This window comes from Bubalus bubalis, chromosome 19 (assembly GCF_019923935.1).
Source record: "Bubalus bubalis isolate 160015118507 breed Murrah chromosome 19, NDDB_SH_1, whole genome shotgun sequence".
In the NCBI taxonomy this organism is placed as follows: Eukaryota; Metazoa; Chordata; class Mammalia; order Artiodactyla; family Bovidae; genus Bubalus; species Bubalus bubalis.
In genome coordinates this window covers 54,163,015-54,190,951 of record NC_059175.1, presented here as the reverse complement: position 1 = coordinate 54,190,951, position 27,937 = coordinate 54,163,015, and positions in this window count along the sequence as shown.

Below are 27,937 nucleotides of genomic sequence, written 5' to 3'. Positions count from 1 at the left end.
AGAACAGAACTCATTTTCCAGAGCTTGCAAATGAAGCAGAAGAATGTGAGAATGTACCTCATCAGCAAGTTAGCGGCCACTTGGCTCTTATCACCACTCCTCATATTTCAGTTGGAATTTTTAAACCATAAATAGAATTAAATTCAACTGACTAGAAGTAAAATATCCAAATGTACATTCTCCAGAACATATTCAATTTCAGTGTTTTATTTGTATTCGGGCAGATTAAAATGGAAATGATGTGAGGCAAAGAATTCATCATTTATTTCAGTTTCAGTGACTCAGCCATTTATTCTGAAAGTCACCTGCAATACCCCCTCCTTATATTCTTTTTGCTATAGATTTTTCACAGCTCTCCTGTGTTGTACCACGGGAAGATGGACTGAACCAACCCAGCTGGCTTCTAGGAGGCGGTTTTAGATTTTGCCAAAGGAATCCGATACAAATGTACAAAATAAGCATGACTGCATGTGTGAGAAAACACATTTACATTTCTTTTTCTTTTCATCACATTAAAAAGAAACCTCAAAACCTTAAATTAAATTGTCTAAATTAGACCTAAAATAAACCTGTATTAGATACATGAAGAAAGAGAATATGAGTAAGGGAATAAGCAATGATTACATTAACTAAATTTTTTCAGTGTTGAAAGTGTTGTCTAAGAAGCCAGAAAATATAAAAGGCAGTAAACTGCAATAAGGAACAATTTTGATAAATTACACATAGTTCATTTGAGACAATTAAATAATTGGTGTCACTAATTTTTAAGATGTCTAAACTATTAACATTTCCTCTCCTGACATTGAGGATAAAATTATATTTAAGAAGTTATTAAACAATGACAGACAGATGAGACTGCAATTGTCTCAAAAGCTTATGTTCTTAATATCTTACTTATTTTATATCTATATTTAAAATACACAGTTTTAACCCTTCAGTGAATATACCTGTATACTCATCATGTACCCATTCTGCCATTAATCTTCTCCTTTGATATATTTATACACACATATGTATATAAAGTAAAAGCACACATAAAAATATAGCCCTTTTGTCCACTTTCCCTGTTTCACACCATTACTCTGTTCTCCAGGGGCAAACATTAGGATTCTGTTTTTCAGTGTTCATTCACATATGTATTCATATATGAAAAACATAGCATTTATACCTAAGTGATTCAGTTTCCAGTGGTGTTGTTATCCACATATTTGTTTCTCGTGTAACATCCTTGTGTGCTGAGTCATATCCTCGCTGATATAGAATAGAGACAGATAGATACACACATATATAATGATGTACATATTTGCATACATACATAAAGATATAAGTGTAGGTAGGTGTAGAGTTAGACATAGACATGGACATAAATGTATAAGCATGTTTTTATTAATGGGTCCAATATTATGACATAAACTTATGACGAGCTCTCAGTATAGATTATTACCCTCCATTTAAAGTTGCATTAATTTCAATAATTTATATGTCAGACAAATATCTCCTGGTACAAACATACTAGTGTATTTGCTGAGTCAAAAAGAGGTTATATGATGTGTGATTAAAGACATGGACTTCTGATCCCAGTTAGAATTATTCAATCCTATCTCATAAATGTGGGTGGACTAATCTTGGGCAGATAAATAAGTTAATAAATCCTCAAGTTAGGTATTTCAGAAACACAGTTTTCTTCATTGATAGGAAATCCTTTAATGCATTTCAATATGAGATAAAATATTATACTTTTCATAAACTCAAAAAATAAATAATATTCAGAATACTTAAAGCTAGTAACTCTTAACAAGTTTAAAATAGAATAAAAAAATCCTTGATGATAAATTATGTTATCAAAATCTATGTCAATAATAAATTGTGAAAGTGAAATGTTAAATGTATATTCTTTAAATATGGTAATGTGTCCAGGGAGTTGGCTATTATCTGGCATATATTTCCAGATATGGAATATATGGAGCATGAAAATTAGAACATAAATAAAGTAATAACTATTGGAAAGAAAGAAATTAAATGTTCCTTATTTGAAAGTTATTAGACTGATTGTTGTTGTACCACTGTTAAGTCATATCTGACTCTTTGCAGTCCCATAGCCTGTAGCACACCAGACTCCTCTGTTCTCCACTATATCCAGGAGTTTGCTCAAATTCAGCAGGAGATCTTAAAGTTAAAAAATACATATTTTAAAATTAACAAAAATTATGTTCATCATAGGCAGCTAAGACAGATATACAAAAATCCATTGCATTTTTATAAAACAACAGATAGAAAGAACACAATACCTAGGAATATATCTAACAAAAATTTTCAGTCTTGTATACCATAAAATTATATAACTTTAGGGTCTTCCCTGATAGGTCAGTTGGTAAAGAATATGCTTGCAATGCAGGAGACCCCAGTTCAATTCCTGGATGGGGAAGATCCCCTGGAGAAGGGATAGGGTACCCCCTCCAGTTTTCTTGGGATTCCCTGGTGGCTCAGCTGGTAAAGAATCTTCCTGCAATGCGGGAGACCTGGGTTCAGTCCCTGGGTTGGGAAGATCCCCTGGAGAAGTTCATAAACAGCTTGGAGGAAGACTAGTGATTAGAAAGACATTCTGTGTTCTTGGATAGGAAAACTCAAATTGCCTTTAATAATGCTCTGATGGCATCCCATTTCCATCTGAGGATTTTAAAGGGGAGGGTATTCTACTCTTGCTCAAACTCTCTTGTCACACATCCTACTCTCAGCTGTTATGAAAGCCCAATAATGAAGCTTTTCCAGGAGTACCAGGTTTCAACAGAACAAAAGTTAAAACTAGCTAGAATCTACTTTAATCAGTGATGTGTAGACAGACTTTTCATCTAAGAGTCTAGTCATCTTCTGTCAAATATAACATATTTTATTTCATTTTAATAAGAAATTATGGATACAGATATAAATATTACCAGCCTGCACTGAGAAACAGTTCTAAAACAAGATGCTTCATAGGCTACTAGTTGTAATAACATAAAATATTTTAAAATTAACATAATACTTATGTAATATGAAAGTGCTCAAGAAATTCAATTAAAGTTCACTTTTTCCAAATTGTATCATCATCATAACATTTATTTCTACACAATGATTTTTTTTTATTTTTTAAGTTACAATTGCAGACTTAAACATGACAAATTGAACATGGCTGAGTCAGCTTGGACTGGTTATTTTAAGTTACTCAAGTGTGTTTACTCAATCTTTACTTATTTGGTATCAGATTAGTGTATTCGTTCACAACACATATTGAATATATACTAGTTCACTGATTTACAGAATAACATTTGATTGAGAACTAGGAGTAGTGATGGAATTCATTATTCAATTTCATATTCTTGTCTGACCAAATACAGTTTTGTTTTTTGTTGTCATTGCAGTTTTACAGGTTGACCTCTAAATCAAGTCCCTTAACAAGTTAATTTCTTTCTGTATATATATCCAAATTTGTGTATTGAAGCATTGCCTCACAGCTAACTCTTCCTCCAGATGTCAACAACATTTTAGATTCATGCATACAGTGGCATTTATAACAAACAAACAAAAATTAGAAATGTGTGAATGAAGTTAGCATATAGTGTAAGCTTCAGACTTAGAGTAATTGCCTGACATGCAAGGAGACATCTTAAAATCAATTTCATATTGACTTCCTGGGTAACCATGCATAAAGAGGTGGCATCATGAAGACCATTAGACCATTCATGAATTTAAGATTGTCATAAGGAGAACTAATAAATTAATGAATTTAAGATTGTCATAAGGAGAACTAACAAATTAATTCAACATCGACCACAGCAATGTGTCAAAAATTAGTATATTGGCAGAAAAAGAGAAGCACTAATAATGTTGGGTTGGCCCAAAAGTTCATTCAGTTTTTCCCTGTAAGAAGTTATGGGGAAACCCAAATGAACTTTTTGGCCAAGTCAATGAATACAGTTAAAAGTTCAGACAAGACCTACGGAAGAAGACTTTCCATGCATTTGTATATCTCAGTCAGTTATATGTAGATTCTTTCTTATGTCCACTTGCATATATTATTACCATCACTTTGCATTATTCTGGTGGTTAAAATGGTAAAGAATGTGCCTGCAATACAAGAGACCTGGGTTCAGTTCCTGGGTTGGGAAGATCCTCTGGAGAAGGAAATGACAACCCATTCCAATATTCTTGCCTAGAGAAGTCCATGGACAGAGGAGCTTGGAAGGCTACAGTCCATAGGGTCACAAAGAGTTGGACATGACTGAGCAACTAAGAACAGATACAGAGGCAATTCAAGGGCCAGTTATTAATGACCAACATTAATTATGGGAACTATAAAACAAAGTAAATGTTGCAAAATGGCTTTTGAAAATTCATGAGTCACAGCATGAAGAAGATAGAAATATAGGCCATGTTCTGTCCTTGCTCACATTATCTCTTATAACCACAAAGTCATCAGTGGAATGGTTGAACAGCTGGGCATGAGACAGATTGTTAAGCAGAGAAAATTCATGGCTGGCTTTATTTGCATAACTTAATGTATGTTAAAAACAAAATAATTTCTGCCATCTCTGGCTATTTCTTCTCTTTAGTTGTCAGCCTCTTGGTTCTTCTTGACAGCTCCTTATAGAGTAGGTCCTGACCTGTAACTTCAGTTTGGAAGAGATCTGGAAGGTTATTTGATTTTGTGCACAGTACATCATGTGAAAAACCAGTGTGGATTAATCACAATCTGGAATCTAGATGGCCAGGAGGAATATCAATAACCTCAGATATGCAGTTAACACCACCCTAATGATAGAAAGTGAAGAGGAACTAAAGAGCCTCTTGATGAAAGTGGAAGAGAAGAGCGAAAAAGCTGGATTAAAACTCAGCGTTCAAAAAAACTAATATTATGGAATCTGGTGCCATCACTCATGGCAAATAGATGGGGAATAAATGACAGACTTTATTTTCTTGGGATTCAAAATCACTGTGGAGGGGACTGCAGCCATGAAATTAAAAGACACCTGCTTCTTAGAAGAAAAGCTATGACAAACCTAGACAGTGTATTAAAAAGCAGAGACCTCACTCTGCTGATGAATGTCCATATAGGCAAAGCTATGGTTTTTCCAGTAGTCATGTATGGATGAGAATTGGACCATAAAGAAAGCTGAGCACCGAAGAATTGATATTTTTGAACTGTGGTGTTGGAGAAGACTCTTGAGAGTCCCTTGGACTGTAACAAGATCCAACCAGTCCATCCTGAAGGAGATCAGTCTTGGGTGTTTATTGGAAGGACTGATGTTGAAGCTCCAATACTTAGGCCACCTGATGCAAAGAGCTGACTCATTGGAAAACACCCTGATTCTGGGAAAGATTGAAGGCAGGAGGAGAAGGGGATGACGGAGGATGAAATGGTTAGATGGCATCACTGACTCAATGGACATGAGTTTGGGTAAACTCCAGGAGTTGGTGATGGACAGGGAGGCCTGGCATGCTGCAATTCATGGGGTCACAAAGAGTCGGACACAACTCAGAGACTGAACTGAACTGAACTGATGGTTTTTCCAGTAGTCATGTATGAATGTGAGAGTTGGACCATAAAAAAGGCTGAGCACTGAAGAACTGATGATTTCAAAATGAGGTGCTGGAGAAGACACTTGAGAATCTCTTTGGAAGTAAGGAGATTAAACGAGTCAATCCTAAAGGAAATCAACACTGAATATTTATTGGAAGGACTGATGCTGAAGTTGAAGCTCCAATACTTTGACCATCTGATGCAAAGAGCTGACTCACTGGAGAAGACACTGATTCTGGGAAAGACAGAGGGCAGGGGGAGAAGAGGGTGACTGAGAATAAGATGTTTGTATGGCATCATTTGCTCAATGAAAGTGAGTTTAGCAAACTCAGAGAAACAGTGAAGGACTGGGAAGCCTTGCTTCCTGCAGTCCATGTGGTTGCAACAATTTCGACAACAGGACTGGGCGACTGAACAACAATCCACATATCTGTATTTGTTCATCATTCTCAAGTACTTAAGCATTGTGTGTCAGCTTATTGCTTTTAAGATTATTTTGAGTGGTTTATGGAAATGGAACTAAATATCAGTTCAGTACAGTTCACTCGCTCAGTCATGTCCGACTCTTTGCCACCCCATGAATCGCAGCACACCAGGCCTCCCTGTCCATCACCAACTCCTGGAGTTCACTCAGACTCATGTCCATCGAATCAGTGATGCCATCGAACCATCTCATCCTCCGTCGTCCCCTCTTCCTCCTGCCCCCAATCCCTCCCAGCATCAGAGTCTTTTCCAATGAGTCAACTCTTCCCATGAGGTGGCCAAAGTACTGGAGTTTCAGCTTTAGCATCATTCCTTCCAAAGAACACCCAGGACTGATCTCCTTTACAATGGACTGGTTGGATTTCCTTGCAGTCCAAGGGACTCTCAAGAGTCTTCTCCAACGCCACAGTTCAAAAGCATCAATTCTTCAGTGCTCAGCTTTCTTCACAGTCCAAATCTCACATCCATACATGACCACTGGAAAAACCATAGCCTTGACTAGATGGACCTTTGTTGGCAAAGTAATGTCTCTGTTTTTGAACATGCTAACGAGGTTGGTCATAACTTTCCTTCCAAGGAGTAAGCATCTTTTAATTTCATGGCTGCAATCACCATCTGCAGTGATTTTGGAGCCCAAAAAAAATAAAGTCTGACACTGTTTCCCCATCTATTTCCCATGAAGTGATGGGATCAGATGCCATGATCTTAGTTTTCTGAATGTTTAGCTTTAAGCCAACTTTTTCACTCTCCTTTTTCACTTTCATCAAAAGGCTTTTCATTCCTCTTCAGTTTCTACCATAAGGGTGGTGTCATCTGCATATCTGAGGTTATTGATATTTTTCCCAGCAATCTTGATTCTAGCTTGTGCTTCTTCTAGCCCAGTGTTTCTCATGATGTACTCTGCATAGAAGTTAAATAAGCAGGGTGACAATATACAGCCTTGATGTACCCCTTTTTCTATTTGGAAGCAGTCTGTTGTTCCATGTCCAGTTCTAACTGTTGCCTCCTGACCTGCATATTGGTTTCTCAAGAGGCAAGTCAAGTGGTCTGGTATTCCCATCTCTTTCAGAATTTTCCACAGTTTATTGTGATCTACATAGTCAAAGGCTTTGGCATAGTCAATAAAGCAGAAATAGATGTTTTTCGGAACTCTCTTGCTTTTTTGATGATCCAGCGGATGTTGGCAATTTGATTTCTGGTTCCTCTGCCTTTTCTAACACCAGCTTGAACATCTGGAAGTTCACGGTTTATGTATTGTGAAGCCTGGCTTGGAGAATTTTGAGCATTACTTTACTAGCGTGTGATATGAGTGCAATTGTGTGGTAGTTTGAGCATTCTTTGGCATTGTCTTTCTTTGGGATTGGAATGAAAACTACCTTTTCCACTTCTGTGGCCACTGCTGAGTTTTCCAAATTTGCTGGCCTATTGAGTGCAGCACTTTCACAGCATCATCTTTCAGGATTTGAAATAGCTCAACTGGAATTCCATCACCTCCACTAGCTTTGTTCATAGTGATGCTTTTTTTTTTTTTAATTTTATTTTATTTTTAAACTTTACAATATTGCATTAGTTTTGCCAAACATCGAAATGAATCTGCCACAGGTATACCCATGCTCCCCATCCTGAACCCTCCTCCCTCCTCCCTCCCCATACCCTCCCTCTGGAACATAGGTATAGTGATGCTTTCTAAGGGCCACTTGACTTCACATTCCAGGATGTTTGGCTTTAAGTGAGTGATCACACCACTGTGATTATCTGGGCCATGAAGCTCTTTTTTGTACAGCTGTTCTGTGTATTCTTGCCATGTCGTCTTAGTATCTTCTTCTGTTAGGTCCATACCATTTCTGTCTTTTATCGAGCCCATCTTTGCATGAAATGTTCCCTTGTTATCTCTAATTTTCTTGAAAAGATCTCTAGTCTTTCCCTTTCTGTTGTTTTCCTCTATTTCTTTGCTTTGATTGCTGAGGAATGCTTTCTTATCTCTCCCTGCTATTCTTTGGAACTCTACATTCAGATGCTTATGTTTCCTTTTCTCCTTTGCTTTTCACTTCTCTTCTTTTCACAGCTATTTGTAAGGCCTCCTTAGACAGCCATTTGCTTTTTGCATTTCTTTTCCATGGGGATGGTCTTGATCCCTGTCTCCTGTACAGTGTAATGAACCTCTGTCCATAGTTCATCAGGCACTCTGTCTATCAGATCTCATCCCTTAAATCTATTTCTCACTTCCACTGTATACTCATAAGGGATTTGATTTAGGTCATACCTGAATGATCTAGTGGTTCCCCTACCTTCAGTTTAAATCTGAATTTGACAATAAGGAGTTCATGTTCTGAGTCACAATCAGCTCCCAGTCTTGTTTTTTCTGACTGTATAGAGCTTCTCCATCTTTGGCTGCAAAGAATATAATCAACCTGATTTCGGTGTTGACCATCTGGTGATGTCCATGTGTAGAGTCTTTTCTTCTGTTTTTGGAAGAAGGTGTTTGCTATGACCAGTGTGTTCTCTTGGCAAAACTCTATTAGCCTTTGCCCTGCTTCATTCCATACTCCAAGGCCAAATTTGCCTGTTACTCCAGGTGTTTCTTGACTCCCTACTTTTGCATTCCTGTCCCCTATAATGAAAAGGACATCTTTTTTGGGTGTTAGTTCTAAAAGGTCTTGTAGGTCTTCATAGAACCGTTCAACTTCAGCTTCTTCAGCGTTACTGGTTCAGGGATAGGCTTGGATTACCTTAATATTGAATGTTTTGCCTTGGAAATGAAGAGAGATCTTTCTGTCATTTTTGAGACTGCATCCAAGTACTGCATTTCGGATTCTTTTGTCGATCTTGATGGCTACTCCATTCTTCGAAGGGATTCCTGCCCACAGTAGTAGATATAATGTTCATCTGAGTTAAATTCACCCATTGCCATCCATTTGAGTTCTCTGATTCCTAGAATGTTGATGTTCACTTTTGCCATCTCCTGTTTGACCACTTCCAATTTGCCTTGATTCGTGGACCTAACATTCCAGGTTCCTATGCAATATTGCTCTTTACAGCATCAGACCTTGCTTCTATCACCAGTCCCATCCACAACTGGGTATTTTTTTGCTTTGGCTCCATCCCTTCATTCTTTCTGGAGTTATTTCTCCACTGATCTCCAGTAGCATATTGGGCACCTACCGACCCGGGGAGTTCCTCTTTCAGTATCCTATCATTTTGGCTTTACTCCATGAACAGTATGAAGAGGAACTAAGTATAACTTTGATTAATTATAGGGCTAAAAATTTGATATTCTAATACTGGTTTTATCAATGATCTAGAATATTTTTTCAAATTCACTTAGTATATTTCATAATCAATGAGATAACTTAGTAACACTCTTTGGAAGCATTGCTTTTACTGTCTGTGTGTGTGTGTGTGTTTTCTTTCCTTGGCTATCCTTTATTTCTTACAAGAAATCAATCTTCTCATTTAATCAATAGAATGCAAATGCAAAAATATCTATATAATAATCTATCAGGATGTAAAAGATTTTAAAATTACAGAGAATCATACTTAAGATCTATTTCTTTCCCAAAAAGCCTGAAGCAGGAAAAAAAAATATACCCTAAATGTCACAAAGAATATGTGATTTTAGCAGCTAAAGATAAAAAAAAAAATCTTCTAGAAATGTGAAGAAAAAATTCTAACAGTGTCAGCCAAGAGAAGAAAAGGTTCAAGTCAGAGGATATGCCCTTTTTAATACAACATTTTTTCTTGGCTTAACCTCTGCAGGAAAATATTCTTCATGTATCTGACCCATCAAATGCTGTAATTCCCTTTCTGAATTGAAAGTCTGACATCAGTATGCCCAGCAGCAGAGCAAGTTTCTAAGGATTGTTATTTTTTATATGCAACTGCATAATCAATACAGGATAACATAGTTGTCACAATTGATTCAATATGTTATTTTGGGATGTGGCATTTCTTTTTGCCACTAGTACTTAAAAGGAAGAGCTTTGGGTATCAGTAGAATATTCTGTATTAACTGCAGGTCTTACGTCTTGTTATTTCATAGTGCTAGTCCATCTTCAAATCTATATACTCTCATCTGAATACATGTAACATTTATCGTTGTTCAGTCACCCAGTTGTGTCCAACTCTTTGAGACCTAATGGGCTGCAGCACACCAGGCTTCCCTGTCTTTCACCAACTCCTGGAGCTTGCTCAAACTCATGTCCATTGAGTTGGTGATGCCATCCAACCATCTAATCCTCAGGGGCCCGCTTCTCCTCCTGCCTTCAGTCCTTCCCAGCATTAGGGTCTTTTCCAATGAGTTGACTCTTCACATCTGGTGGCCAAAGTATTGGTGCTTCAGCTTCAGCTTTAGTCCTTCCAATGAATATTCAGGACTGATATCCTTTAGGATTGACTGGTTAGATCTCCTTGCAGTCCAAGAGACTCTCTTGAGTCTTCTCCAACACCACAGTTCAAAAGTATCAATTCTTTGGTGATCAGCATTCTTTAATTTATATGTGCAAGATTATTTTTTCTTTAAAACATTTTGATTGTTGCACTGTTTTCTCCTGTATTTATGTTGTTGAGGAAATTCTGATTAGTAAATGCTTTTTTTTCTCACTTGTATGTGACATATTTTAGATTTTTTTGGCTAACTGAAGGTCTGATTTTTCAATTACATTTGAATTTCCATATTTTATAAGTGTATGTAAGGGAAAAAGGGAGTTTCTAACCAAGCATTCTTGAAAGCAGTGTTTTCTTCTTTTTGTATAATTTAGTTTTTCTTTTCCTAACTAGGGACACTATGTATCCTTTCTTATCAGTTGGCTTTTATCCACAATTAGGTATCTATTTATATGTATAAAAATTTGTGTATATACATATATATTTATATATTGTCATATTTTTATCAGAATTAATTTTATTTATACCAAGCTTTAGCTCTATGTCTGAAATTCAATGTTCTACTGTATCTGTTCTGTTCCTTAAGGTTTTATAATCTCTGGAATGTCCTTGGCCACTGAACTTGATTCCTGAGATCTGCTACTTGCCGTTTACTCCATTCCATTTATTATGTCTCATTTATTGTCTCATCTAATACTCTTTATTATTAAGTTGCTCCATATCTTGATGCTGTGAGAAACTTCCTCCTCTAGTTCTGCTCCATTATCTTCTAGAATAAGTTTTTGCCTTCTTTTGTATCTGTATATATATAGATAGATAGATAGTTTTACATTTTGCAAACTCTGTGTAATTATTCCTCCATCTTTATATGTAATCTCACTCACTCCACTCTGCTTGTAGAGGCCTGCCAGTCACTTTGATATTGTGTTGGTGACTCTTTAACTCACCAGAAACCTGTTTATTTCACTGGTAAAAGTGAAAGTGAAGTCGCTCAGTCGTGTCCAACTCTTTGTGACCCCATGGACGGTAGCCCACCAGGCTCCTCTGTCCATAGGATTTTCCAGGCAAGAGTACTGGAGTGGGTTGCCATTTTCTTCTCCAGAGGATCTTCCCGACACAGGGATCGAATCTGGGTATTCCGCATTGCAGGCAGACACTTTACCATCTGAGCTACCAGGGAATCCCAAAGTATAGTCTTATGGAAGTGAAAGTGAAGTCGCTCAGCCATGTCTGACTCTTTGCGACCCCATGGACTGTAGCCTATGAGGCTCCTCTGTCCATGGGATTTTCCAGGCAAGAGTACTGGAGTGGATTGCCATTTCCTAAACCAGGAGCTCTTCCTGACCCAGGGATCAAATCCAGGTCTCCTGCACTGTAGACAGACGCTTTAGCGTCTGAGCCACCAGGGAAGTCCTGTTTCACTGGTAAAGTAATACATTTCCCTGACACCTTGACATGATACCCACTGTTTGCTTGTTCAACTTTATGAGATATGGTAGTGGAAGGATGAGAAATTTTCTGGGAACTGTAACTCACCTTCATTACAAACCCAAGACTCTGACTGCATTTTTGTTCTCCCTGTGTGTATGTGGGCTATGTGTATGTGTTTACCCCAATTTGTTAGAATTTGTGAAAATTTTCTATAGGGATATTCTCTGGCTTTGAATACATCTTAAAATTGCCCCCATTTTCCCTGGAAATACAAATTCCATAAAGCTGACTGCCATTTTATGCTGTTATTTTTACTAGTTATCAGTTTCCAGATACTAAAATTTTATGACATTCTAAAAGTATAAATCAGAAATACTTTAAGTAGAACTAGATTTGGTGTTATTCTTTTTCATTAAAATTTCTCTAGTCATGTCATTCATAACCACCAATCCATTGCCTCTTCTTATCATGTAATCTTGCAAAGGCTGCCGTCATTGTCATTTTGGAAACTTATAGCTTTACTAGTTAGCTTACTGAATCCATGAATATAATAAACTTAAGCTAGATTGGCTGTATATTAACATAATTTATTTAATGGAAAATTAAATAAAAATGTCAAAGCATTATACTAGGAAAAGATGCATTCTACATAAGGGCATTTTAAAAACATAAATCCATTAGTAAAATACATTTTTCTGAATATATATATATATATATGATAAGCATCATAGAAACAATATTTTGACAGAAACTAATGTTTCTAATAAGTATTGCTTCAACTTAAATGTACTGATGGATGAAAAATATAAATAGATTTTCCATTACTGATTGGTAAGGTAATATTTTACTTGTCTTTCCCTATTTTATTGTGTTTGACCAATTCAATATTATGAAGTAAAATTAATTAATTAAAAAAAAATAAAGTACCAAAAAAACAACCTGATGGAAAAATGGGTATAACATATAGAAGTAGGTAGAATCCATAGATTTTTTTTTTTAAGAACTATGTAGATATGTTTTAAGAATAAATACTGGAGTGGGTTGCCATTTCCTTCTCCAGGGGATCTTCCCAACCCAAGAATCGAACCCTAGTCTCCTGAATTGTAGGCAGATTCTTTACCATCTGAGCCACTAGGGAAGCCTAGGATAAATAAGTGCCAGAAAATAAAGAACTCTAATAATGTGTCTGAAAATCATTTGCAAAGATACTAAACAAAGGCTTTAGATCATTCCAAATACGAGTCCACTATTAATAACCAAGAAATTCTAATTAATTCCCTCAGAAAAATGTATAGAGATCAAAGCCAAGTAAAGTTGCACATCAATGAGTTTTGCTTGGATGAAAAAATAATACAACTTTGCACCTCATTGTGTATGGACACAATACATTTATTACTCTTACAGTTTATTTTATGTTTGTAAATGTTTGTACAACTCAGATCAGAAAGAAGAGCTGACAAATATTTAACATGTAAGTTTAAAACAAATATATACTGACAAGATAACTGAAGATACATTAGTTATCATTAAAATGTTGAAGGAGAAACCAAACTGATTTTGCAGCAAAATTACAAAGCACATAAAATATTGCTGTGAGCAAGAAATGAAATTTTACACATCAAAAATTATTCTATATTAAAGTATGAATTTAATTTGTTTCTAATAAATATGCACCTATGGCTGGGGAAAATAGCAAGCTGATTCTAAAGATCTTGTGGAAACGCAGGTAAACTATGAATGATGAGAAGAAATAGTAATGATAATAATGAGGAGAAGACAGTGATGGACACTAGATGTAAAAGATATGATAGTATACTATAAATTATATATTTAAATTTGTAATATAAGTGATAAAAGTTGCTGCAAGAACATAAAACTTCTGAAAATATAAACAGATTTCATATGAAAATATATGACTTTACATCAGTACAGATGAGGTGATTTGTACAGTAAATGATTTGTAGCAAAACTAACTAATCAAAAATAATAAAGATAAAACAATAAACACTTTTTATCTCTTGCATCCAAATAAGTTGCATTTGGATCAGTATCTAAATGAATGCTATTGAATAGTAGCATTAGAAAGGATAGAATACATGAGATTGTCTTTAAAAATACTTCCAGAGTTAGTAAGGATTATGTTTATTAAAAATTCCCAAAAGTCTTAAAAAATAAGTATAAATATACCTGCTATATAAATACACAATATTCTGCAAAGGAAAATTCAAACTCACCACTAACAAATTAAAAAAAAATAGTATCAAAATAGGGGGAAATGTGTACACTACTTGTCTTGGGGAAAAAATGAATTAAAATTTAGTTTAAAACTAATTAAATTTTCTTTAAAGTCAAAATAGTACAAATAATTAAAAAGTGACATTTGATAGAAGAAAAAGGCAGTAAGCTCAATTGATTGAAAAAGGAAGTAAAATGTCTCTTCCAACATATGAAAAGATTTCTAATATCAAAAGAAAATGTAAAAAATGTTTTTCACTTATTTGTAAAGGTCAGAAAATATAACACACTTTCCTGGTGAGGTGTTGAGAAAATATATTTCCTCAATTTCCTCAATGGGAGTTCTATTGAAAGAAATCAGATAATATCCATCTATTTAAACTGATTGCTTTTGATTATAACATTTCAATGTATCTCTATTATCCAAAAGATACAGTCAGATATGTGAAAAAATACATTTAAGTACATAGTATTAATTTTAAAGTTGGTACTAGTAACACCATCTTAAGATTGAAGGGTAAGTTGATGAATGGCTTTTCTTAATTATTATTTACCTGTGCAATGAGACACAAAGGTCTTTTAAAAAGATTAAGGGAGTATCTTATCAAATAATAAGAAATATTTTTTTTAATTTTATTTTATTTTTAAATTTTACATAACTGTATTAGTTTTGCCAAATATCAAAATGAATCCACCACAGAAATATTTTTGACCTTCATTGTAAATAAAGGTAAAAGGAAGGAACAGGATAACATATATACTGTATACTGCTCTTTATGTAAAAATAAAAAAGAGACAGCTCAGGTTTCTTCCTTTTCTTATGAAAGTGAAGTGAAAGTGAAAGTCACTCAGTCATGTCCAACTCTTTGTGACCCCATGGAGTATACAGTTCATGGAATTCTCCAGGCCAGAATACTGGAGTGGTTAGCCTTAACCGTCTCCAGGGGATTTTCCCAACCCAGGGATCGAACCCAGGTTTCCCACATGGCAGGCAGATTCTTTACCAACAGGGAAGCCCTTACTTCCTTTTCTTATAAGGACAATAATTCCTTAATGAGCTTCGCATGTCCATGATATCATCTAAGCCTATGTAGCTCTCAGAGGTCCTGTCTCCAGATACCATCATGGTGGGGATAAAGGATTCAACATTGAGCAGATATATTGAGTTCATAATACATTTGAAAAATACTCAGAATAGTTAATGGTGTTTGCTTCCACCCCAGTGAACTTGGAGAATAGTAGTAGTCATGGGAGGGGAATGTATAACTCACAAACTCTTCCATATAATTGGAATTTTGTACAATACTTTTACCACCACTACATAAGATATTATTATTACTAAAATAATAATAGTGATAGTAATAAATGAAGCTCAAAACAACCTAAATTAAAAACAGGATTAAAATAAGACAAAAATTCAGAAGTTCATAAATGGAAGAATATTGTTATATATATATATATATATATATATATATATATATAAAATATATCAATTGCCAGTCATCCCAGGTACATATGTTCATTCTTGAAATAAGCACCTAATTCCAACTAAATCATGTGGACACAGACTTATAATGTTCTTTCAAAGTGTTTAAATAGGTATATTTTCCAATATTAAAAAAAAAAAAAAAAAACTACAAGGATCAGAAAAAGGGGACCAAATAGAGAAGAGAGAGTTAGAACTCAAATTCAGGGAGAGAAAAACAGAAGAATGGTGTATGAGTCCTGCTGGCACTGGTATCAGCATCTCAGCTCAATCTTCAGTGCCTTTGCATAGCAAAAACCTCCCCACCTCTTTTGTACTAAGATCCCTTCTTGTCTGGTGACAAATAATCTCTTCTATTTTAAAAAATTAGCTCCATATTATTTTTCTGACTTGCATACAATGAAAGCATCCCAACTAGTATGTATCAATTATGTAAATAATTTTACTGCTGCTGGTATGAAAAGTTAATTTTATGTAAGATATTAGGGTGAAATAAGGAAAATCAAAAGTTGAGGTACTTAGAGAATAAGATTATACATCAGATCAGATCAGATCAGTCGCTCAGTCATGTGCGACTCTTTGCAGCCCCATGAATCGCAGCACGCCAGGCCTCCCTGTCCATCACCAACTCCCCGAGTTCACTCAGACTTACGTCCATTGAGTCAGTGATGCCATCTAGCCATCTCATCCTCTGTCGTCCTCTTCTCCTCCTGCCCCCAATCCCTCCCAGCATCAGAGTCTTTTCCAATGAGTCAACTCTTCGCATGAGGTGGCCAAAGTACTGGAGTTTCAGCTTTAGCATCATTCCTTCCAAAGAAATCCCAGGGCTGATCTCCTTCAGAATGGACTGGTTGGATCTCCTTGCAGTCCAAGGGACTCAAGAGTCTTCTCCAACACCACAGTTCAAAAACATTAATTCTTTGGCGCTCAGCCTTCTTCACAGTCCAACTCTCACATCCATACATGACCACAGGAAAAACCATAGCCCTGACTAGATGAACCTTTGTTGGCAAAGTAATGTCTCTGCTTTTGAATATGCTATCTAGGTTGGTCATAACTTTCCTTCCAAGGAGTAAGTGTCTTTTAATTTCATGGGCTGCAGTCACCATCTGTAGTGATTTTGGAACCCAGAAAAATAAAGTCTGACACTCTTTCCACTGTTTCCCCATCTATTTCACAGGAAGTGGTGGGACTGAATGCCATGATCTTCGTTTTCTGAATGTTGAGCTTTAAGCCAACTTTTTCACTCTCCACTTTCACTTTCATCAAGAGGCTTTTGAGTTCCTCTTCACTTTCTGCCATAAGGGTGGTGTCATCTGCATATCTGAGGTTATTGATATTTCTCCTGGCAATCTTGATTCCAGTTTGTGTTTCTTCCAGTCCAGCGTTTCTCATGATGTACTCTTCATATAAGTTAAATAAACAGGGTGATTATACATATTTATTTATTAAAATCAGGGCAATTATCGCTGTTCAATTTAATTATGTACTTATCGGCATGCTCTATCATTACTAACTTGTAAACTCCTTAAGTACAAGCTTCACATTCACTCTGTTTTCATGTGACGCATATGCGTATCAGTGTGGCATTGTGTGGACACATTTATATACATAAAATGAATAAACATTTCAATAATAATGTACTCATTTCATAAATTTGGGTTCTTTTTAGTGATGCAAGAAAAATAAAAAGTAGCCTATAAGTAAGCAGAAATGCTTACCTTTGTGAATTTGTGTGAACATCTAGCATTTATTGATCATTATAATTTATGCTAACAGTTAAATATATTTATATATTATTTTACAGAAAATGTACCATCTCATACATGAATGTTATTTAATATTATGTAGAAATTTTATATAAAATTATAATAAACTTATCAAAGCTAGCTTATAATTATAAGACAATTAATACTAAACTGCTTCAGTAGAAGATGTGTTTCATCCATAGCTTCAAACCATAATACTTCCCAGCTTGAGCTATTCTCTCTGCTTATTTCTCCCTTACTACACGTGGCACTTAGTGCACTTTAAATGGAACAGGGAAACAAATGGTTCGTTTGTCTGTTGAAATTCAAGGCAATTTTTTCAAATAAACTTTTGCAAAATTTCCATATCTTGAAACATTATATAAGAAACAAGACAAATGTAGCTGTGATGTGAGATGCTCTGGACAAGAATTACGATCAAAGTCACCTCTAAAGATGTAAGGTTCAGGGTGTGCAAAGAGCTGAGTAAGGATGTCTTGGAGATTCTGCTGTATTTTTATCCATATAATGATCTTGGCACAGCCATAAATCTATCATTACTATCCCTTGACCTGTCCTAAAAATGAAATATTGCTTCTTATGATATAAAATGTCAATGTCACATATGAATGCCTAAATGAAGCAGAAAAGAAGTTCTATGGCACAACTTTAACAAAAATTAAAATTCCCTGGGTAACTTTTTTACTGACTTTTGCAAGCTACTTTATTTCTTGTTAACTTATTTGTATATATTCAAAACTCTGCAGGAGAAGGCAATGGCACCCCACTCCAGTACGCTTGACTGGAAAATCCCATGGATGGAGGAGCCTGGAAGGCTGCAGTCCATGGGGTCGCTGAGGTCGGACACGACTGCGCGACTTCACTTTCACTTTTCACTTTCATGCATTGGGGAAGGAAATGGCAACCCACTCCAGTGTTCTTGCCTGGAGAATCCCAGGGACGGGGGAGCCTGGTGGGCTGCCATCTATGGGGTTGCACAGAGTCGGACACGACTGAAGCGACTTAGCAGTAGCAGCAGCAGCAAAACTCCAATGAATTGTATACCAATATGTTATATGTAGAGATGATATGGTAGATGGATAAAATAATATATTGATAAATTAACTGACTCTACTTATCCTAATGATAACATTTGAATGAACCTTGACTTTTACAGCTTTAAATTAATATACCTGACACTAAATTTATAATGCTTACATCATAAATGTCTGTATTTATTCAAATAAAACTCATATTACTGACTATACTAGGCTACCTTTGTTAATAGGTTTCTTCCTGGAAGTTTCACATTTACTATTTCTATTCAAATGTCTATTATGCTATCATAACATTTTTCATACTACTGCTTTTACACACAAAAAGGGATCTAAAGTAGACCACAAATAAATATTTTTGTGTGTGCATTAAAATACCTTTGAAAGTGAAAGTTGCTCAGTCATGCCTGAATCTTTGTGACCCCATGGACTGGTCCATGGAATTCTCTAGGCCAGAATACTGGTGTGAGTAGCCTTTCCCTTCTCCAGGGACTCTTCCTAACCCAGGGCTCAACCCAGGCCTCCAGCTTTGCAGGCGGATTCTTTACCAATGAGCCACAGGGAAGCCCAAAATGGCTTTAAGGTGAAATGATCATAAGGATTTGACAACTTTTTATGCAAATCTGTTTACATATAGTGTTAACTTATTAAAATGATGAAAACCAATACAATATTGTCAAGTTAAAAAATTTTAAAAAACAAAGCTAAAAAAATAATTTTTAAATATTTAAAAATAAAAATTTAAATAAAATAATTTTTTTTAAATGATGAATTATTATTATTGTTAGGTATTTTAGTGAACATTTTTATTTCAATAAATTCAACTGTGCATTGTAACTATGAATGTGTAAAGTGAAGTCTGTTTCCTTACAGTAAAGTCACTGATTTCTGTTTTCATTTTTGTGTGTGTTTTTCTTTGTGTTTAGTTTTTCCCCATAGCTTTCTAAAGAACTTTTATTTTAGTAATAAGGAAAAAGAGCATTGTATAATGAGCAACACAAGAAAAATATGCACTATCATTTTTGTCGTTAAGAGTTGGATCATAAGGAAAGCTGAGCACCGAAGAACTGATACTTTCGAATTTTGGTGTTGGAAAAGACTCTTGAGAATCCCTTGGACTATAAGGAGATCAAATCAGTCAGTCCTAAAGGAAATCAACCATGAATATTCATTGGAAGAACCCAGCTCCAATACTTTGGCCACTTGACATGAAGAGCTGACTCTGATACTGGGAAAGATTGAGGGCAGGAGGAGAAGGGAGTGGCAGAGGATGAGATGATTAGATAGCATTGCTGACTCAGTGGGCATGAATTTGAGAAAACTCCTGGAGAAAGTGAAAGACAGGGGACCCAAGCATGCTGTAGTCCATGGATTTGGCAAATGAGCAACAACAAAATGAGTAAAAATCAAAAGATATATATTACAATAAACAATGATGTCATTCTGTAGATGGCTGCACATTTATTGTCAATTGCTAACATTCATCTGAGCCATCAAGTATTCCAGTTCAGAAGTCCCCTTTTCCCCTTACTCCTTTTCATAAAATCCACACTGTCAGTTCAATGCCACAATAATATGGTAATCCTTCTAATAAGAAGTAATGGATCCATCTTTGAAATAACTGAAAAATAAAAATTGGAATAAAAGACAATGATCCAGAAGAAAATTTATTAGGAAATTATTTTTAAATTTTTGAAACTATTTTTTCTTTTCCTACTGTCAGGCTGAAAAATATATCTTCATCTCAATGATTTAAATTGAATTTCTTTAAAAACTAAAAGCCTTACCTTCTTGGAGAATATAATGCAATGACACAGATAAACTGTGAGAGAGGGGTCTGATATTACCTTCGAATAAGCCCTCTAGGAAATTAGGATTCACAATAAAGATGGAAAAATTACTTCTCCATTACACTATCTTGGGCTAGATTATCTACGTAAATCTCTCTTGGTGTGGGTCATGGACCACTACGATAAATATCATTTAAAGTTGGTTAAAAGTAAAAGTTCTCAGCCTTCTTCCAGAATTGCTGAATCGGAATCCCTGGCAGTAGGGTCCTAGTGCTCATATTTAATTATCTCTCCAGGTGATTCTTTTTCTCTAAAATTGGACCCTGGGATAAAAGAACCTGTAAGTGTTGGTTTTGTTTGTTTGTTTTTAAGGAACTTCCACCAGAAGAAATCAGTAAGAGAGCATGGAAGACAGAATAGATTAGAGGAAGAAAGACACAAAGCAAAAGAACAGTTTCAGGTGAAGTTTCAGCCTTAGCCTGGACCTGGGAAGATCTTGAATAGGAGTAACACTTTATAGTTAGTCCCTCTGGGCTATCTAACAAGCACCACCCTTCACCTCTGCCCAGGCACCTTCAACTCTATGAATTCTTGGGGAAGCAGCTCCAGTAGCCCAAGTTCATTTCAGTTCAGCTGCTCAGTTGTGTCCGACTCTTTACGACCCCATGGACTGCAGCATGCCAGAATTCCCTGTCCATCACCAACTTCCAGAGTTTGCTCAAACTCATGTCCATCCAGTTAGTAATGCCATCCAACCATCTCATCCTCTGTTGTCCCCTTCTCCTCCTACCTTCAATTTTGCCCAGCATCAGCATCTTTTCCAATGAATCAGCTCTTTGCATCAGGTGGCCAAAGTATTGGAGTTTCAGCTTCAGCATCAGTCGTTCCAATGAATATTCAGGACTGATTTCCTTTAGGATGGACTAGTTGGATCTCCTTACAGTCCAAGGGACTCACAAGAGTCTTCTCCAACACCACAGATCAAAAGCATCAGTTCTTTGGCTCTCAGCTTTCTTTATAGTCCAACACTCACATTCATACATGACTACTGGAAAAACCATAGCTTTGGTTAAGTGGACCTTTGTTGGCAAAGTAATTTCTCTGTTTTTTAATATGGTGTCTACACTGGTCATAGTTTTTTTTTTGTTTGTTTGTTTGTTTTTTCCCAAGGAGCAAGCGCCTTTTAATTTCATGGCTGCAGTCACCATCTGCAGTGGTTTTGGGGCCCAAGAAAATGAAGTTTGTCATTATCTCCACTGTTTCCCCATCTATTTGCCCTGAAGTGATGGGACTGGATGCCATGATCTTAGTTTTTTGAATGCTGAGTTTTAAGCCAGCTTTTTCACTCTCCTCTTTCACTTTCATCAAGAGGCTTTTTAGTTCCACTTCACTTTCTGCCATAAGAGTGGTGTCATTTGTATATCTGGAGTTATTGATATTTCTCCTGGCAATCTTGATTCCAGCTTGTGCTTTATCCAAGAGCAGCCCTCTAATGAATTATGAAGAATGAAGCTACTGGAAATAAAGTACCCAGAACTTGATGTATGAGGGTGCAGAACTGGCAAAAGCCACCCAAGGGACTATAATGGAAGAAATGATGGACTGGACTTGGACATACAGAGCTTTGAATCAAATCCTCACCAGGCCTTATTGCTTGCTTTTTAGTGCTGAATAAATTATGTGCTTATTTGAGCTCGAGTCCCAGCATTACACCTGGAAAAACTGCGATAAGAATGTACCGTAGTTTTAAAAACTTAAATAAGATAATTCATAGACAAGTTACTAAGCCGATAGACTTATGCATTGTAGGTATGTTTTAAATAGTGGGACTGAAATAGTTCAGATATTTTTGTTTCCTCCAGAGATTTCTAAATGATTTGCTTCTGTTAACTCAATATAACTTAAAAGTAGTACAGTGAAATAAGCTGGAAATATTGATATTTTCTCAAATATCAAAGAGCCCAGTTAAACCCATTTTAATATGAAGACAATTCTTAATGATCCATGACGTGAAAACCCCATTTATTCTTTATATCAATAACATATTTAAATTATTGTTATATGGTCAATTAATAAACTTTCAAATGTAATTAAACTAGGTATAAAGAATATATATATATATCCTACTCAACATTTGCATTTTTGAGGAAACCACTATATAATAGCTCAAAATACAGGACTGTTATTTTCTTTTGCTCTTCATATAATATTTTTTGTTGCTATCCACATGAGAGAACATTGTGGAATATGAACAGTAGAATCAATGTTTCATGAAAATAAATGCATTTGTTTCATCAAAGATAATTCTAATCCTTTGCATGTGGAAGAAAAATTGCATGTCTCCAAGTTACTATTATGTAGCTACTAGTCTATACTTTCATAGAAATATTAGATGTAGTTTTCTTCTATTCACAGATTATGAAGTGAATTGCATTTTAAAAATTTGCTAGAAATCATAATGCAGAAGAAAATGGCAACCCACTCCAGTATTCTTGCCTAGAGAATCCTGTGGATGGAGGAGCCTGGTGGACTGCTGTCCATAGGATTGCAGAGTCAGACACAACTGAAGCAACTTAACATGTGTGCATTGGAGAAGGAAATGGCAACCTACTCCACTATTCTTGCCTGGAGAATCCCAGAGACAGAGGAGCCTGGTGGGCAGCTGTCTATGGGGTCGTACAGAGTCAGACATGACTGAAGCGACTTAGCAGCAGTAGCAGTAGAAATCATAACATTTTATACTGAATTGGTGTTTTTCTTTCTGGCTTACTTCACTCTGTATAATCGGCTCCAGTTTCATCCACCTCATTAGAACTGATTCAAATGTATTCTTTTTAATGGCTGAATAATACTCCATTGTGTATATGTACCACAGCTTGCTTATCCATTCATCTGCTGATGGACATCTAGGTTGCTTCCATGTCCTGGCTATTATAAACAGTGCTGCGATGAACATTGGGGTACACGTGTCTCTTTCCCTTCTGGTTTCCTCAGTGTGTATGCCCAGCAGTGGGATTGCTGGATCATAAGGCAGGTCTATTTCCAGTTTTTTAAGAAATCTCCACACTGTTCTCCATAGTGGCTGTACTAGTTTGCATTCCCACCAACAGTGTAAGAGGGGAAAGATGGTAACAATAACCCTGTGTACGAGACAGCAAAAGAGACACTGATGTATAGAACAGTCTTATGGACTCTGTGAGAGAGGGAGAGGGTGGGAAGATTTGGGAGAATGGCATTGAAACATGTAAAATATCATGTATGAAACGAGTTGCCAGTCCAGGTTCGATTCACGATACTGGATGCTTGGGGCTGGTGCACTGGGACAACCCAGAGGGATGGAATGGGGAGGGAGGAGGGAGGAGGGTTCAGAATGGGGAACACATGTATACCTGTGGCGGATTCATTTTGATATTTGGCAAAACTAATACAGTTATGTAAAGTTTAAAAATAAAATAAAATTAAAAAAAAAGAAGTAGGGAAGAGACAAAAAAAGAAATCATAACATTTTATAATATGTGAACTATTATGTCAGTTTTAAAGTTGTTTAATAATGTTAAATACATTATACTATTATCAGTTCAGTTCAGTTCAGTTGCTCAGTCATGTCCAACTCTTGTCACCCCATGAATCACAGCATGCCAGGTCTCCCTGTCCATCACCAACTCCAGGAGTCCACTCAAACTCACATCTTTCGAGTCGGTGATGCCATCCAGCCATCTCATCCACTGTCACCCCCTTCTCCTCCTGCCCCCAATCCCTCCCAGCATCAGGGTCTTTTCCAATGAGTCAGCTCTTCGCATGAGGTGGCCGAAGTACTGGAGTTTCAGCTTTAGCATCAGTCCTTCCAAAGAACACCCAGGGCTGATCTCCTTCAGAATGGACTGGTTGGATCTCCTTGCAGCCCAAGGGACTCTCAAGAGTCTTCTCCAACATCACAGTTCAAAAGCATCAATTCTTCGGTGCTCAGCTCTCTTCACAGTCCAACTCTCACATCCATAAATGACCACTAGAAAAACCATAGCCTTGACTAGATGGACCTTTGTTGGCAAAGTAACGTCTCTGCTTTTGAATATGCTATCTAGTTTGATCATAACTTTCCTTCCAAGGAGGAAGTGTCTTTTAATTCCATGGCTGCAGTCACCATCTGCAGTGATCTTGGAGCCCCCAAAAATAATGTCTGACACTGTTTCCATTGTTTCCCCATCTATTTTCCATGAAGTGATTGGACCGGATGTCATGATCTTCGTTTTCTGAATGTTGAGCTTTAAGCCAACTTTTTCACTCTCCTCTTTCACTTTCATCAAGAGGCTTTTGAGTTCTTCTTCACTTTCTGCCATAAGGGTGGTGTCATCTGCATATCTGAGGTTATTGATATTTTTCCCAGCAATCTTGATTCCAGCTTGTGCTTCTTCCAGCCCAGTGTTTCTCATGATATACTCTGCATATAAGTTACATAAGCAGGGTGACCATATACAGCCTTGACATACTCCTTTCCCTATTTGGAACCAGTCTGTTGTTCCATGTCCAGTTCTAACTGTTGCCTCCTGACCTGCATATAGTTTTCTCAAGAGGCAGGTCAGGTGGTCTGGTATTCCCATCTCTTTCAGTATTTTCCACAGCTGATGGTGATCCACACAGTCAAAGGCTTTGGCATAGTCAAAAATGCAGAAGTAGATGTTTTTCTGGAACTCTCCTGCTTTTTTGATGATCCAGTGGATGTTGGCAATTAGACCTCTGGTTCCTCTGTCTTTTCTAAAACCAGATTGAGCATCTGGAGGTTCATGGTTCACGTAATCCTGAAGCCTGGCTTGGAGAATTTTGAGTATTACTTTACTAGCGTGTGAGATGAGTGCAATTGTGTGGTACTTTGAGCATTCTTTGGCATTGCCTTCCTTTGGGATTGGAATGAAAACTAAGGCTTTAAAAGCAAAGCAAATGAAAAATCTCAAAGGAAAATCTTGTCACATTTTTACTCTCCTCTTGTGCAAATGACACTCTAACACAGCCTATATAATAAAAATTAATGCCTAGTTTGATTCAATGTCACCACTGCCAAAAAAAAATCCAAAGACTATAGTCAAGTTTGCAAGGTAAATAATAATAAATATGTCATTTTATATTAAATATCAACATAAGATTTAACATAATAATAATTAAAGAGGAATATATTTGAGCGTTCATTTAGTCTAAAGTATCTTGTACACTGAATGAAATCTAAATGCAATTGGCAAAAAACACTGTACAACTAGGTTTTTTTAAAAAGTAGCCAAGTGTCTTTTAAATCAAACATTCAAACATGTATATAGGCATCTGTGGTGCTGTTATGCATTTTGTGCTCCTAAGGACCCATTACAAACACCAATTTAGGATTTGTGTATACACTTATTTGGCCGCTTCTGAAACTGACCTTCTCTGATACTCTAATATGCAGCATAACTCAGAGCAATTCTTTGATGGCTAGGAATGAAGTGGTGCATGCTGACTCTAGCCCATGCATTATTTAGCATTTTTCATCCAAGCGCATAAAGTCAGCATGTCTAAAGCAAATAAGCAGGACCTAACACTATCCTTATAGAAGCACAGAGCTACTGATGCATATAATTTTTTTGTTGTTCTTTAGTACACAAAAGTTCAAGTCTTCAAAGTGAAGATGACATAGGTTGTATGCCAAAGGAGTTTAATATGGGATAAATGGCTAATATCAGCTTCTATTGTCTTCTACAACATAATTTTTTTCTCATTAAATTACATTTTCTGGTATAGTATAATTTTTATTTGTGAATTTTATAAGGAAATAATTTATTCCTTTAATTTGATCAGATCAGATCAGTCGCTCAGTCAAGTCTGACTCTTTGCAACCCCATAAATCACAGCACTCCAGGCCTCCCTGTCCATCGCTAACTCCCGGAGTTCACTGAGACTCCGGTCCCTTACTTACTACTTTGCTAGCGTGTGATATGAGGGCAATTGTGCGGTAGTTTGAGCATTCTTTGGCATTGCCTTTCTTTGGGATTGGAATGAAAACTGACCTTTTCCAGTCCTGTGGCCACTGCTGAGTTTTCCAAATTTGCTGGCATATTGAGTACAGCACTTTCACGGCATCATCTTTCAGGATTTGGAATAGCTCAACTGGAATTCCATCACCTCCACTAGCTTTGGTCGTAGTGATGCTTTCTAAGGCCCACTTGACTTCACATTCCAGGATGTCTGGCTCTAGGTCAGTGATCATACCATCCTGATTATCTGGGTCGTGAAGATCTTTTTTGCACAGCTCTTCTGTGTATTCTTGCTGTCTCATCTTAATATCTTCTGCTTCTGTTAGGTCCATACCATTTTTGTCCTTTATCGAGCCCATCTTTGCATGAAATGTTCTTTTGGTATCTCTGATTTTCTTGAAGAGTTCCCTAGTCTTTCCCAGTCTGTTGTTTTCCTCTATTTCTTTGCATTGATCACTGAAGACGGCTTTCTTATCTCTTCTTGCTATTCTTTGGAACTCTGCATTCAGATGTTTATATCTTTCCTTTTCTCCTTTGCTTTTTGCTTCTCTTCTTTTCACAGCTATTTGTAAGGCCTCCCCAGACAGCCATTTTGCTTTTTTGCATTTCTTTTCCATGGGGATGGTCTTGATCCCTGTCTCCTGTACAATGTCATGAACCTCATTCCATAGTTCATCAGGCACTCTACCTATCAGATCTAGGCCCTTAAATCTATTTCTCACTTCCACTGTATAATCATAAGGGAATTGATTTAGATCATACCTGAATGGTCTAGTGGTTTTCCCTACTTTCTTCAATTTAAGTCTGAATTTGGCAATAAGGAGTTCATGGTCTGAGCCACAGTCAGCTCCTGGTCTTGTTTTTGCTGACTGTATAGAGCTTCTCCATCTTTGGCTACAAAGAATATAATCAGTCTGATTTTAGTGTTGACCATCTGGTTATGTCCATGTATAGAGTCTTCTCTTGTGTTGTTGGAAGAGGGTGTTTGTTATGACTAGTGCATTTTTTTGGCAAAACTCTATTAGTCTTTGCCCTGCTTCATTCCGTTATTCCAAGGCCAAATTTGCCTGTTACTCCAGGTATTTCTTGACTTCCTACTTTTGCATTCCAGTCCCCTATAATGAAAAGGACATCTTTTTTGGATGTTAGTTCTAAAAGGTCTTGTAGGTCTTCGTAGAACCGTTCAACTTCAGCTTCTTCAGCGTTACTGGTTAGGGCATAGACTTGGATTACTGTGATATTGAAAGGTTTGCCTTGGAAACGAACAGAGATTGTTCTGTCGTTTTTGATATTGCATCTAAGTACTGCATTTCGGACTCTTTTGTTGACCATGATGGCCACGCCATTTCTTCTGAGGGATTCCTGCCCACAGTAGTAGATATAATGGTCATCTGAGTTAAATTCACCCTTTCCAGTCCATTCCAGTTTGCTGATTCCTTAATTTGATAATTCTTATCATTTAAAAAAGCCATAAAAATAAAAATCATCTTTACCTAATCCTGTATATTCTAAGTCAAACTACATTTGAGGAATTTTCATTTTTATGCATAAGCTGTTATTTAAGTTTATCAATTTTAAAACATTCATCTTCATTTTTTATTAAAGGATCTGTATTTTCTTAGTAGACTTTCAATTCTTTGAGGCCACGTTCCATAAAAATTCCTCTTTAATTTCAGATGTATGAAATTGGAATATGTTGGCTTAATTCTTTATTTTTCCTTTTATCTACTTCAGCAGTTTGAATCTTTTTTACTACACATCACTATTTATTAT